Raw genomic sequence first — 14541 nt, 5'->3', positions numbered from 1 at the left:
TCAACCAAATTGAAGGCAATGACATTGTAAGAACGCCAGCCAAATAAACAGCACTTCTGGCACAAACACTCACCCACATACATACACACACACAAACCACATCACCACTGGAGAAACACGCATTCTAATGAAAGACATAAACATGGCTTTGCTACACAGCAAGCAAACAGAGACACTTGCACACAATAAAAATTCTTAAAAAGGATATACGAGTGTGTTTTAGTCAAACACCACACTATTCAGTTGGAGAAAGAGAGTGGTGCGTTTTGAGCGATAGTTAGTTTTAGGGGTGGTTGGTGTCAGAAGACCTGGTGTATTCGGCTGGTGGGTGTACGTTGCACTGGGTGCAAAGTGTAGGGCTCGCTTAATATTAACATGGTGGGATATTACAAAAGTTATACCAAAATATTGTTAAGGGAAATATTGTATGTTGACATTGTTAAAGGGGGTTGGTTATTTGATATGGTATTTTTTTGAGTTCTTTATGCAAATGAGATATGTGAACGGAAATTTTGTTTATTTACAAGAGAGCTTCGTTTGTATTGTTAATTAGATGATATTAGATAGATATCTATAGATTCGCACGATATGTCTTTCTAAGGACAACTTGGAACACGACGAATGCGGCGCTATTACGGTGTTGAATCCCATAATTCGCACGTTTAGGCACTAAAATGTACCAGTACAGAACGAAATAGTTCATGTTTGTGCAGGACGAATGAAAAGTGCTAGGATAATCAGACTTGGAGCGAATAAATTTTGGAAAACCATTTCGGAAAGGGAGAAAACGTGCAACGTTAGTACAGGATTTGGTACTTTTTTACAGATTTTGTACACTATGGCAACCTTTATTAGTATATGAGTTTTTGGACATTTGTAAATTTGGGTGCCAAAATTTTACGCCAATGATTGCTGTTATAAAGTATTAGTGTAGAAAGAAAATGTTTGAAAAATATTACTAAAAAACAGAAGAAATTGTTCGAAGCCATTGTATAACAATTGGTACCATTTTTATGTTATGAGCTAGAGCTCTGATAATTGGCATATAGGTACATCTAAAAACTATATTTTAGTTGCCATTATGATGAATGATAGTAGTCGTGAAAAAAATAAAATATGAGCCCTATGCATCAAATTGTACCAAAATGGGACAAAATTCACTTTTAGTACTGTAATTGGTACTATTTAGTTCTTGCAGTTTGAGCAAGAGATTTGATTGTACTTAGAATCTCAGAAATTTGGCAAACAAGTACACTTAAGAAATATTCTTGTAGTAGGTGATAAGACGATTTCCAAAAATCGTACAATTTGGTACTAAAAAGTAAGAAACAGGCGAAATTGTACGAAGCCATTGGTACCATTGTATAACAATTGGTACCATTTGTATGTTATGAGCTAGAGCTCTGATAATTGGCATATAGGTACATCTAAAAACTATATTTTAGTTGCCATTATGATGAATGATAGTAGTCGTGAAAAAAAATATGAGCCCTATGCATCAAATTGTACCAAAATGGGACAAAATTCACTTATAGCACTGTAATTGGTACTATGTAGTTCTTGCATTTTGAGCAAGAGATCTGATTGTACTACAGCTCAGAAATTTGGCATACAAGTACACTTAAGAAATGTTGATCAGACGATTTCCAAAAATCGTACAATTCGGTACTAAAAAGTTAAGTTAGTACGAAATAGCCATTTTCATCTACAACGAACGGAGATGGCTAGCATTATGAAATTTGGTAAAAACTGCCTTAATTTAAAAAAAAAATAAGGTAGGTGTATCAAATTGTTCCCAAAAGAAGAAGAAAACATACTTTAAGTGCAGTACCAGGTAGTATTTGGTACTTTTTTGCGGATTGAACGAGACCATTGAAATTTGGAAAACAGTTACTTTGGAAATATACGTTGGGTATATATTTTATGGTATCAAAAAAGAACAAAATTGTGCGAAATAGATTATTTTCGCCAACAGTGAACGGAAAGAAATATCCCTTTGCAATTTAATCAAAGTGTCCTTAGCTATTAACAAATTTTTCTTTTGTAAGGGTATTATAGAAAAACGTATCCTCCTCCTTACCCCAATTTTCAAAAACCCCAGTTCTCAGAGATGGGTGCACCCATTTAAGCAAAACTTTGTATGTCACCTTATGGTACCTCAAGAACAAGAAATTGGTATAAAATATTGGGGTCAAAAAACCTGGGGGGACGCCCCTTCCTGGGGGGACGCACCCACCTGAACGGACATGTTAACCAATTACAACAATATGGGTATCAAATGAAAGGTATTTAAAAGTAGAGTACAAATCTGACATAAAAATTTAATCTTTGGTGTCTGAGAAGCCTCCCCTACCTCCAAAGCCCACCGACAGGGCATATTTTCCGATTGGGACAATATAGGGATCAGATAAAATAAAAGAGTGAAAGAAGGCGCAGCGGAGAAAGAGAGAGAAAGAGACAAACGTATAGAGCACGAATTTAAAATTCAGATTGGGTGCGAAATGACTGCTATTTATATGGCCATGGCAATATAGGACTAAATTTATGCCCCAAATGAACATTTAGAACGAACGGGACGATATGGAATTCTAATGAAAAGTGTTTGAAAGTTAAATACGAGTATAACTAAATTTAGACCATGTCAAAAGCGGGCTGCAAACACTTGAGGGTGTAGCGACCCTCCCCCTTAACTTAAAAGTACTACCCAAAAATTAAAGTGGACCGATCGGGCAATATGGGACTCAAATGAATGGTATTCAAGGGAAGAGCACGAATTTCGTATTAAAAATTGGGTCCAACTAACGGGCGGTCCGCCCCAACTTCAGAACCCCCTAAAATAGGCTTATTGGACGATCGGGACACTATGGGACTCAAATTAATGGTATTCGAGAGTCGATTAAAATATGGTCATATATGGTCTATAATATGGTCTCTAATATGGTCTACATAATTTATTGATATCGCTACCACCCAAAATCAAAAGTGGACCGATAGGGACAATATGGGTATCAATAAAAGGTATTCGGGAGTAGAAAAAAAAAATTTGACATCAAAAGTTGGGTCCAAGTACTCAGGGGGCGCCCCGACCCCAAACCCCCTTCAAATAGGCGTATTGGGCGATAATAACAATATGGGATTCAGCTGAAAGCTATTCGGTAGTAGATTACGAATATGGTCTGGAAGGAGCAATAGGCTACATAATTTGTTGCTATAGGAAGGGGCAGACCCTCCCCCGTTACCCCAAAAAACACCACCCAAAACCAAAAGTTGACCGATCGGAACGAAATGTGAATGAAATGAAAGGTATTGGAGAGTAGAATTCGAATGCGGTATTAAAAATTCGGTTCCAGTATCTAAGGGTTCGCCCAACCCCAAAACAGTCTGTCAATCATAATGACCTAACAGGACACTGTGTGTTTTTATTAATGTGGCCGCCATACCTCAAAAATTATGACGTTCAGCGTCATAGGAGGAGTTTAAAACCTTAACGTTAAGGTTGCAACCATTGTTAGCTCATCGATAGACAGCGATTATTTGAAGAAAAACTGAAAACAGCGATTATTTGGAGAAACCAATATGAACAGAGAGAGGACAGAGTGGGCATTTATCTTGGTTATGACAACCTATCGGTCCTTTCAATAAAGAAAAATAAAATATAGGAATTTCGTTGCGGTTGTTTGCGGCATTATTTTTTAACTTTCCCTCCCTAAGACAGGCCTTAACGATAGGCGTTTTAGGTAGTTTAAATAAAAATAGATTTAAACACAACAAATTTTTATTGAAAAAAAAATTTAAGAAAAATTATTAGTTAGAATGATGTAAAAATGTTAAAGTAGGAATAAGAAACATATTTTTCGTATGGTGTTAATGAAGGCGCAGCGAAGCGGGCCAGTTTCAGCTAGTCTTATATATAAAAATCAATTTGTGTTTGTTCGTCAGGTTGTTTATTTGTTTGCTTTTTCTATATAGACTCAAAAACGGCTGAACCTATTTTCTTGAAATTTTCACAAATGGTGCATAATCATCCCGTGTACTAAATTTTTTGATATCTGAAGGTGGTTGATACCCTAATGGTGCGATTTAAGCTAAATTTTGTATCATATAGTGACCTAAAAACAAAAATTTGGCATCCAAATTTAGGGCAGGGTACCTAGGGGGGCCGACCCACCCCCAAAATCTATAAAATATATATATAGACCAATCGACAATATGATACTCAAATAAAAGGTATTTCAGATTAGAAAACATATCTGATATCCAATTTCGGACGAAGAGTTTGGGGGGTCCACCCTCTCCCCAAAACTTTACTGGCCATGGCCATTTGGGGCTCAAATAAAAGAAATTTAAGTGTAAAATACGAATCTGAAATGTGGGACCAAGTGTTTGCTGAGCTGGCCCTCCCCAAAACGCCCCCCCAAAGAGGACAAATTTACGACCATAGCAATATGGACCTCAAAAGGATGGTCTTTGGGAGTAAAGTATGAATATGATATCAATATTCAGGAAAATGTGTTAAATGGGTCACCCCACCCCCATAAAACCACCAATATGGGGCTCAAATATGAGGTATTTTAGAGCAGAACAGGAATCTGATATATTTCTTCAGGGCCAAGTCATTGAGTGGTCGCCCCATCCAACAAAATACCTCCCAAACCGGTCATGTTTGTCGACTATGGAAATATGGGGCTCAAATGAAAGGTATTTGGGAGTAGATCACGAATCTGATATCAACATTCGGCACCAACTATCTAGGGGACGTCCCACGCCCATAACAACCCCCAAATAGAACTTTTTTAATTTGGGTCTTAAAGAGAGTGGAGCTAAGTATTGATAGTGTTTAGGGCCCATACCCCAAACGGGACATATTTGCTGACTTTTGCGGTAAAGGATTTAAACGAAAGTTATTTGAGATTGGAAAACGAATTTGATATCCAATTGTGAACCAAACGGCAATATGGGGATCAAATAAATGATATAAGAATATAAGAGTAGAGTACGATGCTGATATATTTTCACGTCTAAGTGTTTGGGGGACCACCCCACTCCACAAAACACCACCTAAATCGGACATCGGACCATGTCAATGTGGGACTCAAATGAATGATATGGGGGAGAAGATAACGAAATTGATACCCGCTTTCGGGACCAATTTTCTTGGGGCCTACCTCTTCCCCAAAACACCCCACAAAGAGCAGTTATTTACTGACCATCGCAATATGGGGCTCAAATTAAGGTATTTGGGTGTAAAATACGAATCTTATATGTGCGACTATGTTTTTGGGCCACCGAAACGCCACTTTCCCGAAACACCACTCAAAAGGGTACAGATTTACCGACCATGGCAATATGCGGCTCTAGTGGAAGGTTTTTGAGATTAGAAAATACATCGAAAACAATCCTATATGGGCCATCATGAGAATATCGAGCTAAAACTTAAATGACCCTACTAACCCTCCGAGCGAATTGATAGACCAATAAAGATCCTATGGAATGCAGATAAAGGCATTTATATTGTTATATTGTTAGTCAAGCGATATACATTTACTATTTTCGTAGAATGTTTCACTAAAAGCTTAATAATTATTGAAAATGAATATTCTAAGGATATTTTTGTTCCATATAAAATAAAAGTAGGCGCAGCGGAGCGGGTCCGCTTTAGCTAATGTTCTATAAAAATAAAATTTTGAACAAATTTCTAATACCAATAAATATCTGACAAATCTTTCTTTCAATTCAAAAAAAATTGATAGAATTTTCTATACAAATAATATTTTATACAATTTTCAATAATTACAATGTTGATACATGTGATAAATTTCGAACTCAAAATAACTTTCCTGTAATCTTTTCCTGTCAACTTAATAACACTTTGAAACAACTTTCATCCAATGCACTTGAACACCAAATAGTTCGATCCACCCCATTGTCTTATAATATGTATGCTATGTTTGTTTGTGTATTCTATATCGATGAGAACATTCGCCATCTCATATGAGACGTCTTGACTGTGTTGTTTGCTAAGAAATCTTCTTAATACGCAACCATAAATTTGTTAATGCCATGTAAACACTTTTATGATATGAGATTACATGAAAACTTTGCATTTTGCTAAATGGACTAACTGGAAATAATTGCCTTACTACAAAGATTTAAAGACTATCAGAGAACTTATATAAAAAAGTTAATACATGTATTGGTATGTGTATTTATGTAGACATACACGAATGCCAAATGTGTGCGTAATGCTGGCAGTTAATTCTGTCGTTTAATAAATGCAATTCATAATTTTTATTACACTAAAGATTTAATGGCACTTAATAAAATTTATGTAAGTTTTATGGAGGCTGCTATTAGGAAGGCTAATATGCAAGATATAAAGTCAAATGATATATTATTTGATAATATATTTGATCGTAACACTAATTAAACTCGAAGAAGGGAAATCGAAATCCATATAACATTTTTATATCCACCACCGTAGGATAGGGGGTATAGCCATCTACTCATTCCGTTTGGAACACATCGAAATATCAATTTCCGACCCTACAAAGTATTGGGTTGCCCAAAAAGTAATTGCGGATTTTTTAAAAGTAAGTAAATGCATTTTTATAAAAATTTAGAATGAACTTTAATCAAATATACTTCTTTTACACTTTTTTTCTAAAGTAAGCTAAAAGTAACAGCTGATAACTGACAGAAGAAAGAATGCAATTACAGAGTAACAAGCTGTGAAAAAATATATATATATTTCGGATCGTTGTAAAATTCTAAGACGACTTAACGCTGTCCGTGTGTCTGTCCATCCGTCCGTCCGTCTGTTGTAATCACTCTAGAGCCATCAAAAATTGAGATATTGAGCTGAAATTTGGCACAGATAAGTCTTTTTGATGCAAGTTCTTGAACGGGCCAAATCGAAGCATATTTGGGTATAGCTGCTATATAGACCGATTTTCCGATAAAGGGTCTAATGCCCATAAAAACTTTATTTTTTATCCGATTTTGCTGAAATTTGAAACAGTGAGTAGTCTAAGGCTTTCCGAAAACTGACCTAAATATGGACTAGATCGGTCCTTAGTTAGATATAGCTGCCATATAGACCGATTTGCTGATAAAGGGTCTGAAGACCATAAAAGTTTTATTTATTACCCGATTTCGCTGAAATTTGAAACAGTGAGTTATTTTAAGCCTCCTGATATCTGACCTAAATATAGTTTAGATCGGTTCATATTTAGATATAGCTACCATATAGACCGATCTCCCGATAAAGGGTCTGAAGACCATAAACGCTTTACTCACTACCCGATTTCGCTGAAATTGCCAACAGTGAGTTATTTTAAGCCTCCCGACAAATGACCTAAATATGGTTATGATCGGACTTTATTTAAATATAGCTACCATATAGACCGACCTCCCGATAAAGGGTCTGAAGACCATAAAAGCTTTATTTAGTACCCGATTTCGTTGAATTTTAAAACAGTGAGTAGTTTAAGGCTTCTTGACAACTGACCGATATATGGTTGAGATCGGACTATATTTAGATATAGCTACCACATAGACCGATCTCCCGATAAAAAAACTGAAGGCCATAAAAGCTTTATTTTTTACCCAATATCGCTGAAATTTAAAACAGTGGGTTATTTCAAGCCTCCTGACATCTGAACGTAATATGGTACATATCGGACTATATTCAAATATAGCTGCGATATTGACCGATCTTCCGATAAACGGTCTGAAGCCCATAAAAACTCTATTTTTTACCCGATTTCATTGAAATTTTAAAAAGTCGGTAGTTTTAGGTCTCCCAACGTCCGTCCCAAAAATGGTTTGTATCGGACAATATTTAGATTTAGCTTCCATACAGAGCGATCTGACGATGAAGGGTCCAAAGCCCAAAAAAGCTTAATTTTTTATCCGATTTCGCTGAAATGTTAAATACAAAATTCAACAGTGACTTATATTTGTTAGACCACTCAATGTCCGTGCCGATTTAGGGTTCATAAGTTATCCAATTTTCACCAGATTGTGGCGAAAGGGGGTTTACATATACAACCGAGGTGGTGGGTATACAAAGTTCGGCCCTGCCAAACTTAATGCCGTTTTACTTGTTTCTTTTACGTTAGGTATTACGTTTAGTTTTATGTTTAGAATTATATTCGTTTTTTTTATTTTATTTTTTTTCTTTATTATTCTATTTTATTTTATCGTACTTTATTTTATTTTATTTTACTTTGTTGTATTTTATTTTATTCCATTTTATGTTGTTTTACTTCAATTTATTTTATTTTATTTTATTTTATTTTATTTCATTTCATTTTATTTAATTTAATTTAATTTAATTTAATTTAATTTAATTTAATTTAATTTAATTTAATTTAATTTAATTTAATTTAATTTAATTTAATTTAATTTAATTTAATTTAATTTAATTTAATTTAATTTAATTTAATTTAATTTAGTTTTACTTTATTTTATTTTATTTTATTTTATTTTATTTTATTTTATTTTATTTTATTTTATTTTATTTTATTTTATTTTATTTTATTCTATTCTATTTTATCTTAATTGATTTTATTTTGTTTTATTTTGTTTAATTTTATTTTATTTTATTTTGTTTTATTTTATTTTATTTTATTTTATTTTATTTTATTTTATTTTATTTTATTTTATTTTATTTTATTTTATTTTATTTTATTTTATTTTATTTTATTTTATTTTATTTTATTTTATTTTATTTTATTTTATTTTATTTTATTTTATTTTATTTTATTTTATTTTATTTTATTTTATTTTATTTTATTTTATTTAATTTTATTTTATTTTATTCTATTTTAGTTTATTTTAGTTTATTTTATTTTATTTTATTTATTTTTTATATTTTTTCCTGCGTTTCCATCAAATTGCCTTTACTACCTAAAATTTTTTATTTTTTCATTAATCTTTTCCAGTTAAACTAACTTTTGATTCAAAGTTTTTTAAGAAAGATAACAAAATAGTTCCTTTCGATTATAAATTTGAAGAAGGAAACCTACCTTGGCCCCAAGCCATACGAAACTTCTTTTCTAAAGTATAACGGTAATCGAAAAAAGTTTCCTGGCAACAATCACCATAGCCAGCGTTTCAGTTAGTGAGAGGTAGATTTGCAATGCTAAGGCTTGCGTTAATTATGGACCAAACGCCAGCATAAGTTTTGCCCAATTGCTGTTGTTGCTGCTGCTGCTGCTGCTGCTGCTGTTAAGCAACCAACCGCTAGCATGGTTACTTACCTGCAAAGAAACAAAGAGAGAGAGAGAAAACATGAGAAAAACAATTAGAATTTGAAATTAATAATATGCTGCCACTATAAAATGTTAATTAAAAACAAAGAATTTCTAATTAAAGTCTTGGAGACTTTGCTGGTTCTCCTACACCAACCACCACTGCCAGCACCAACAACACCATGACCTCGCCAGCCATCATGGCCATTTCACACATTCACACAACAAATTGAATGAACGTCAAAGCTTTAAATATTTACCAAAGGGAAATATCAATCGACAGCATCCTTTTAGACAAGACCATGCCAAGAAAAAGTTGTTCCATCGACTTTTTACCCATAACCTCCCCTGGTTCGTACAAAGTCTTTGGCCAGAACGATTGATGCTATTTATAAATGTCCAAGATGTGAATGAACGCATCGAACAAATTACTATTACTCAGTGCTACCCGGTCTGTGTCTGCTTATCGGTCTCTGTCTCGGTGTGCAGGTTGCCTGCCACACATTGTGGAGCATGAGGGAAACATGACAAATTGTCTCTTTGACAAATAATTAAAAATTAATTAAAACATTTACTTGTTACTTCAGATTTTACTCTTGCCAATGCTACTGCTGCTGTGTCAAGCCACACCAACAACCAGTATTGTAATGATAATGGTGAGGACATAATGTTTCCCTGCAGCAGTCCCCCTTTTGAAATTTGTATAAATGTCTTAAAGTGTGAGAGAGTGCGAAAGCTCATGGCTTTTGATATGCACAAGGACTTGGGTTTGCTTAAGCGAGGACATTTGAAATCAGACATACCATTGAAGTCAAGCTTCATCATATATATATATATGAAAACCGACTGAAATTAAATAAATTACTAACGGTAAAAATAGTCAGACATCGATAAAATTCTTTGCATCGAATACAAATAAAAAGTAATGGAGAAATTAAAAAAAAAAATCGATAATCTCTTAAATATAAAATTCTACCAAATTGGTAGACTATTTCAGTCATGTATTGTAATGTAGAGAAAAATATGTGAGTGAAGATAAATTCCGAATTTAACTAGTGGAGACACAAACCACTGACTTAACAGTCCTCTGTTACTGCCATTAGCAGAGCACTGTTAAGGAACTTTGTAGGCAATTAATTAATAAAAAAAAGGATTTGTTCATAAAAAGGAAATTTCAAAACACAAAAAATCAAAAAATGATCTAAAAAATAATAAGGTGATCCAACATTAAAATTTAGTTCCCTCAATAACCGCAAGACGTACTAACAAGATAAAGAAGATTGTAAAATTGATTGATCCACTGTGCACAAATGGAAAATAGTAAGGCGATGAGACCGGTCTCCAATGAGAGCTAGGGAAGCCTAGTTTCTAATACATATGCACATATTTTCCAAATAATCGTCTAACTATCGAATTTTTCAAAAAAACTTGAAAAAATCGCTACAAGACCTCAAAAATCTATTTTGCGTGAACCACTGTGCAAAAATGGAAAAAGTTGATACTTTGAAACCGGTGTCAAACGACAGCTTATGAAGTCTAGTTTCTAATCCAAAAGGGCCTATATTCCAAATAATCGTCTAACTATCGAATTTTTCAAAAAAACTTGAAAAAATTCGCTACAAGACTTGAAAAATCTATTTTGCGTCAACCACTGTGCAAAAATGGAAAAAGTTGATACTTTGAAACCGGTGTCAAACGACAGCTTATGAAGTCTAGTTTCTAATCCAAAAGGGCCTATATTCCAAATAATCGTCTAACTATCGAATTTTTCAAAAAAACTTGAAAAAATTCGCTAAAAGACTTGAAAAATCTATTTTGCGTGAACCACTGTGCAAAAATGGAAAAAGTTGATACTTTCAAACCGGTGTCAAACGACAGCTTATGAAGTCTAGTTTCTAATCCAAAAGGGCCTATATTCCAAATAATCGTCTAACTATCGAATTTTTGAGAAAAACTTGAAAAAAATCGCTACAAGACCTCAAAAATCTATTTTGTGTGAACCACTGTGCAAAAATGGAAAAAGTTGATACTTTGAAACCGGTGTCAAACTACAGCTTATGAAGTCTAGTTTCTAATCCAAAAGGGCCTATATTCCAAATAATCGTCTAACTATCGAATTTTTCAAAAAAACTTGAAAAAATTCGCTACAAGACTTGAAAAATCTATTTTGCGTCAACCACTGTGCAAAAATGGAAAAAGTTGAAACTTTGAAACCGGTGTCAAACGACAGCTTATGAAGTCTAGTTTCTAATCCAAAAGGGCCTATATTCCAAATAATCGTCTAACTATCGAATTTTTGAGAAAAACTTGAAAAAAATCGCTACAAGACCTCAAAAATCTATTTTGTGTGAACCACAGTGCAAAAATGGAAAAAGTTGATACTTTGAAACCGGTGTCAAACGACAGCTTATGAAGTCTAGTTTCTAATCCAAAAGGGCCTATATTCCAAATAATCGTCTAACTATCGAATTTTTCAAAAAAACTTGAAAAAATCGCTACAAGACTTGAAAAATCTATTTTGCGTCAACCACTGTGCAAAAATGGAAAAAGTTGATACTTTGAAACCGGTGTCAAACGACAGCTTATGAAGTCTAGTTTCTAATCCAAAAGGGCCTATATTCCAAATAATCGTCTAACTATCGAATTTTTCAAAAAAACTTGAAAAAATTCGCTACAAGACTTGAAAAATCTATTTTGCGTCAACCACTGTGCAAAAATGGAAAAAGTTGATACTTTGAAACCGGTGTCAAACGACAGCTTATGAAGTCTAGTTTCTAATCCAAAAGGGCCTATATTCCAAATAATCGTCTAACTATCGAATTTTTCAAAAAAAAAGGTTGAAAAAATTCGCCACAAGACTTTTCACAAGAAGATTTTTAACTTTTTTGCAAATTACAACTGTTCGCTTGGTTGATCAAACACAGATTAGAAATTGAAAAGGGTATCGAAACCAAAATGTAATTTTAAAGATAGGAAAAAATACCATTCAATGCCAGGTAGAATCCAATAAGATCAAAATATTTGCAAATTTTGAGTCAAGTCGCGTACACAGGTAAAAACTTTACTAACATACCACCTCATTAAAAAATGCAGGCAGGGAAATTTCACGATAAAAAGTATTAAACCTGCTGATGTAAAAACTCAATACACGTATTTGGAATCCTTCACTACACATGATCAAGATATTTGCAAATGGGTCAAATTGCTTACGCAGGTACTCAGCTTAACTTTCATACCTTTTCATTCAAAAAATGTAAAAGGATTCAAAATCTTTCATTGCTTTTGAAAACCCAGGCTAGGAAATTTTATGTTAAAAAGGTAAAAAACCAATTAAAATTTTACGATGTAAAACTTCAAAGCATTGAAAAAACCTACATGAATAATAGTTCGCATAAATATATTAAGGTAAATTGAGGTATTCCAATTCTGAATATATTCTGAAATATATTCTGAAATAACAAAAAAACATACAGTTCAGAAACTCAAAAGCAGGTTAGGTTGAAAAGATGGTGCGTATATTAATCCACAAATGTATAATAATTAATTCAATTAAAGTTTTTTTTTTTTTTTTTTTTTTTTTTTTTTTTTTTTTTTTTTGAAAAATTCGATAGTTAGACGATTATTTGGAATATAGGCCCTTTTGGATTAGAAACTAGACTTCATAAGCTGTCGTTTGACACCGGTTTCAAAGTATCAACTTTTTCCATTTTTGCACAGTGGTTCACACAAAATAGATTTTTGAGGTCTTGTAGCGATTTTTTTCAAGTTTTTCTCAAAAATTCGATAGTTAGACGATTATTTGGAATATAGGCCCTTTTGGATTAGAAACTAGACTTCATAAGCTGTCGTTTGACACCGGTTTGAAAGTATCAACTTTTTCCATTTTTGCACAGTGGTTCACGCAAAATAGATTTTTCAAGTCTTTTAGCGAATTTTTTCAAGTTTTTTTGAAAAATTCGATAGTTAGACGATTATTTGGAATATAGGCCCTTTTGGATTAGAAACTAGACTTCATAAGCTGTCGTTTGACACCGGTTTCAAAGTATCAACTTTTTCCATTTTTGCACAATGGTTGACGCAAAATAGATTTTTCAAGTCTTGTAGCGAATTTTTTCAAGTTTTTTTTGAAAAATTCGATAGTTAGACGATTATTTGGAATATAGGCCCTTTTGGATTAGAAACTAGACTTCATAAGCTGTCGTTTGACACCGGTTTCAAAGTATCAACTTTTTCCATTTTTGCACAGTGGTTCACGCAAAATAGATTTTTCAAGTCTTGTAGCGAATTTTTTCAAGTTTTTTTGAAAAATTCGATAGTTAGACGATTATTTGGAATATAGGCCCTTTTGGATTAGAAACTAGACTTCATAAGCTGTCGTTTGACACCGGTTTCAAAGTATCAACTTTTTCCATTTTTGCACAGTGGTTGACGCAAAATAGATTTTTCAAGTCTTGTAGCGAATTTTTTCAAGTTTTTTTGAAAAATTCGATAGTTAGACGATTATTTGGAATATAGGCCCTTTTGGATTAGAAACTAGACTTCATAAGCTGTCGTTTGACACCGGTTTCAAAGTATCAACTTTTTCCATTTTTGCACAGTGGTTGACGCAAAATAGATTTTTCAAGTCTTGTAGCGAATTTTTTCAAGTTTTTTTGAAAAATTCGATAGTTAGACGATTATTTGGAATATAGGCCCTTTTGGATTAGAAACTAGACTTCATAAGCTGTCGTTTGACACCGGTTTCAAAGTATCAACTTTTTCCATTTTTGCACTGTGGTTCACACAAAATAGATTTTTGAGGTCTTGTAGCGATTTTTTTCAAGTTTTTCTCAAAAATTCGATAGTTAGACGATTATTTGGAATATAGGCCCTTTTGGATTAGAAACTAGACTTCATAAGCTGTCGTTTGACACCGGTTTCAAAGTTTCAACTTTTTCCATTTTTGCACAGTGGTTGACGCAAAATAGATTTTTCAAGTCTTGTAGCGAATTTTTTCAAGTTTTTTTGAAAAATTCGATAGTTAGACGATTATTTGGAATATAGGCCCTTTTGGATTAGAAACTAGACTTCATAAGCTGTAGTTTGACACCGGTTTCAAAGTATCAACTTTTTCCATTTTTGCACAGTGGTTGACGCAAAATAGATTTTTCAAGTCTTGTAGCGAATTTTTTCAAGTTTTTTTTGAAAAATTCGATAGTTAGACGATTATTTGGAATATAGGCCCTTTTGGATTAGAAACTAGACTTCATAAGCTGTCGTTTGACACCGGTTTCAAAGTATCAACTTT

The sequence above is a fragment of the Stomoxys calcitrans genome, chromosome 4 (assembly GCF_963082655.1).
Source record: "Stomoxys calcitrans chromosome 4, idStoCalc2.1, whole genome shotgun sequence".
NCBI lineage: Eukaryota > Metazoa > Arthropoda > Insecta > Diptera > Muscidae > Stomoxys > Stomoxys calcitrans.
Note: the sequence above shows the minus strand (reverse complement) of the source record.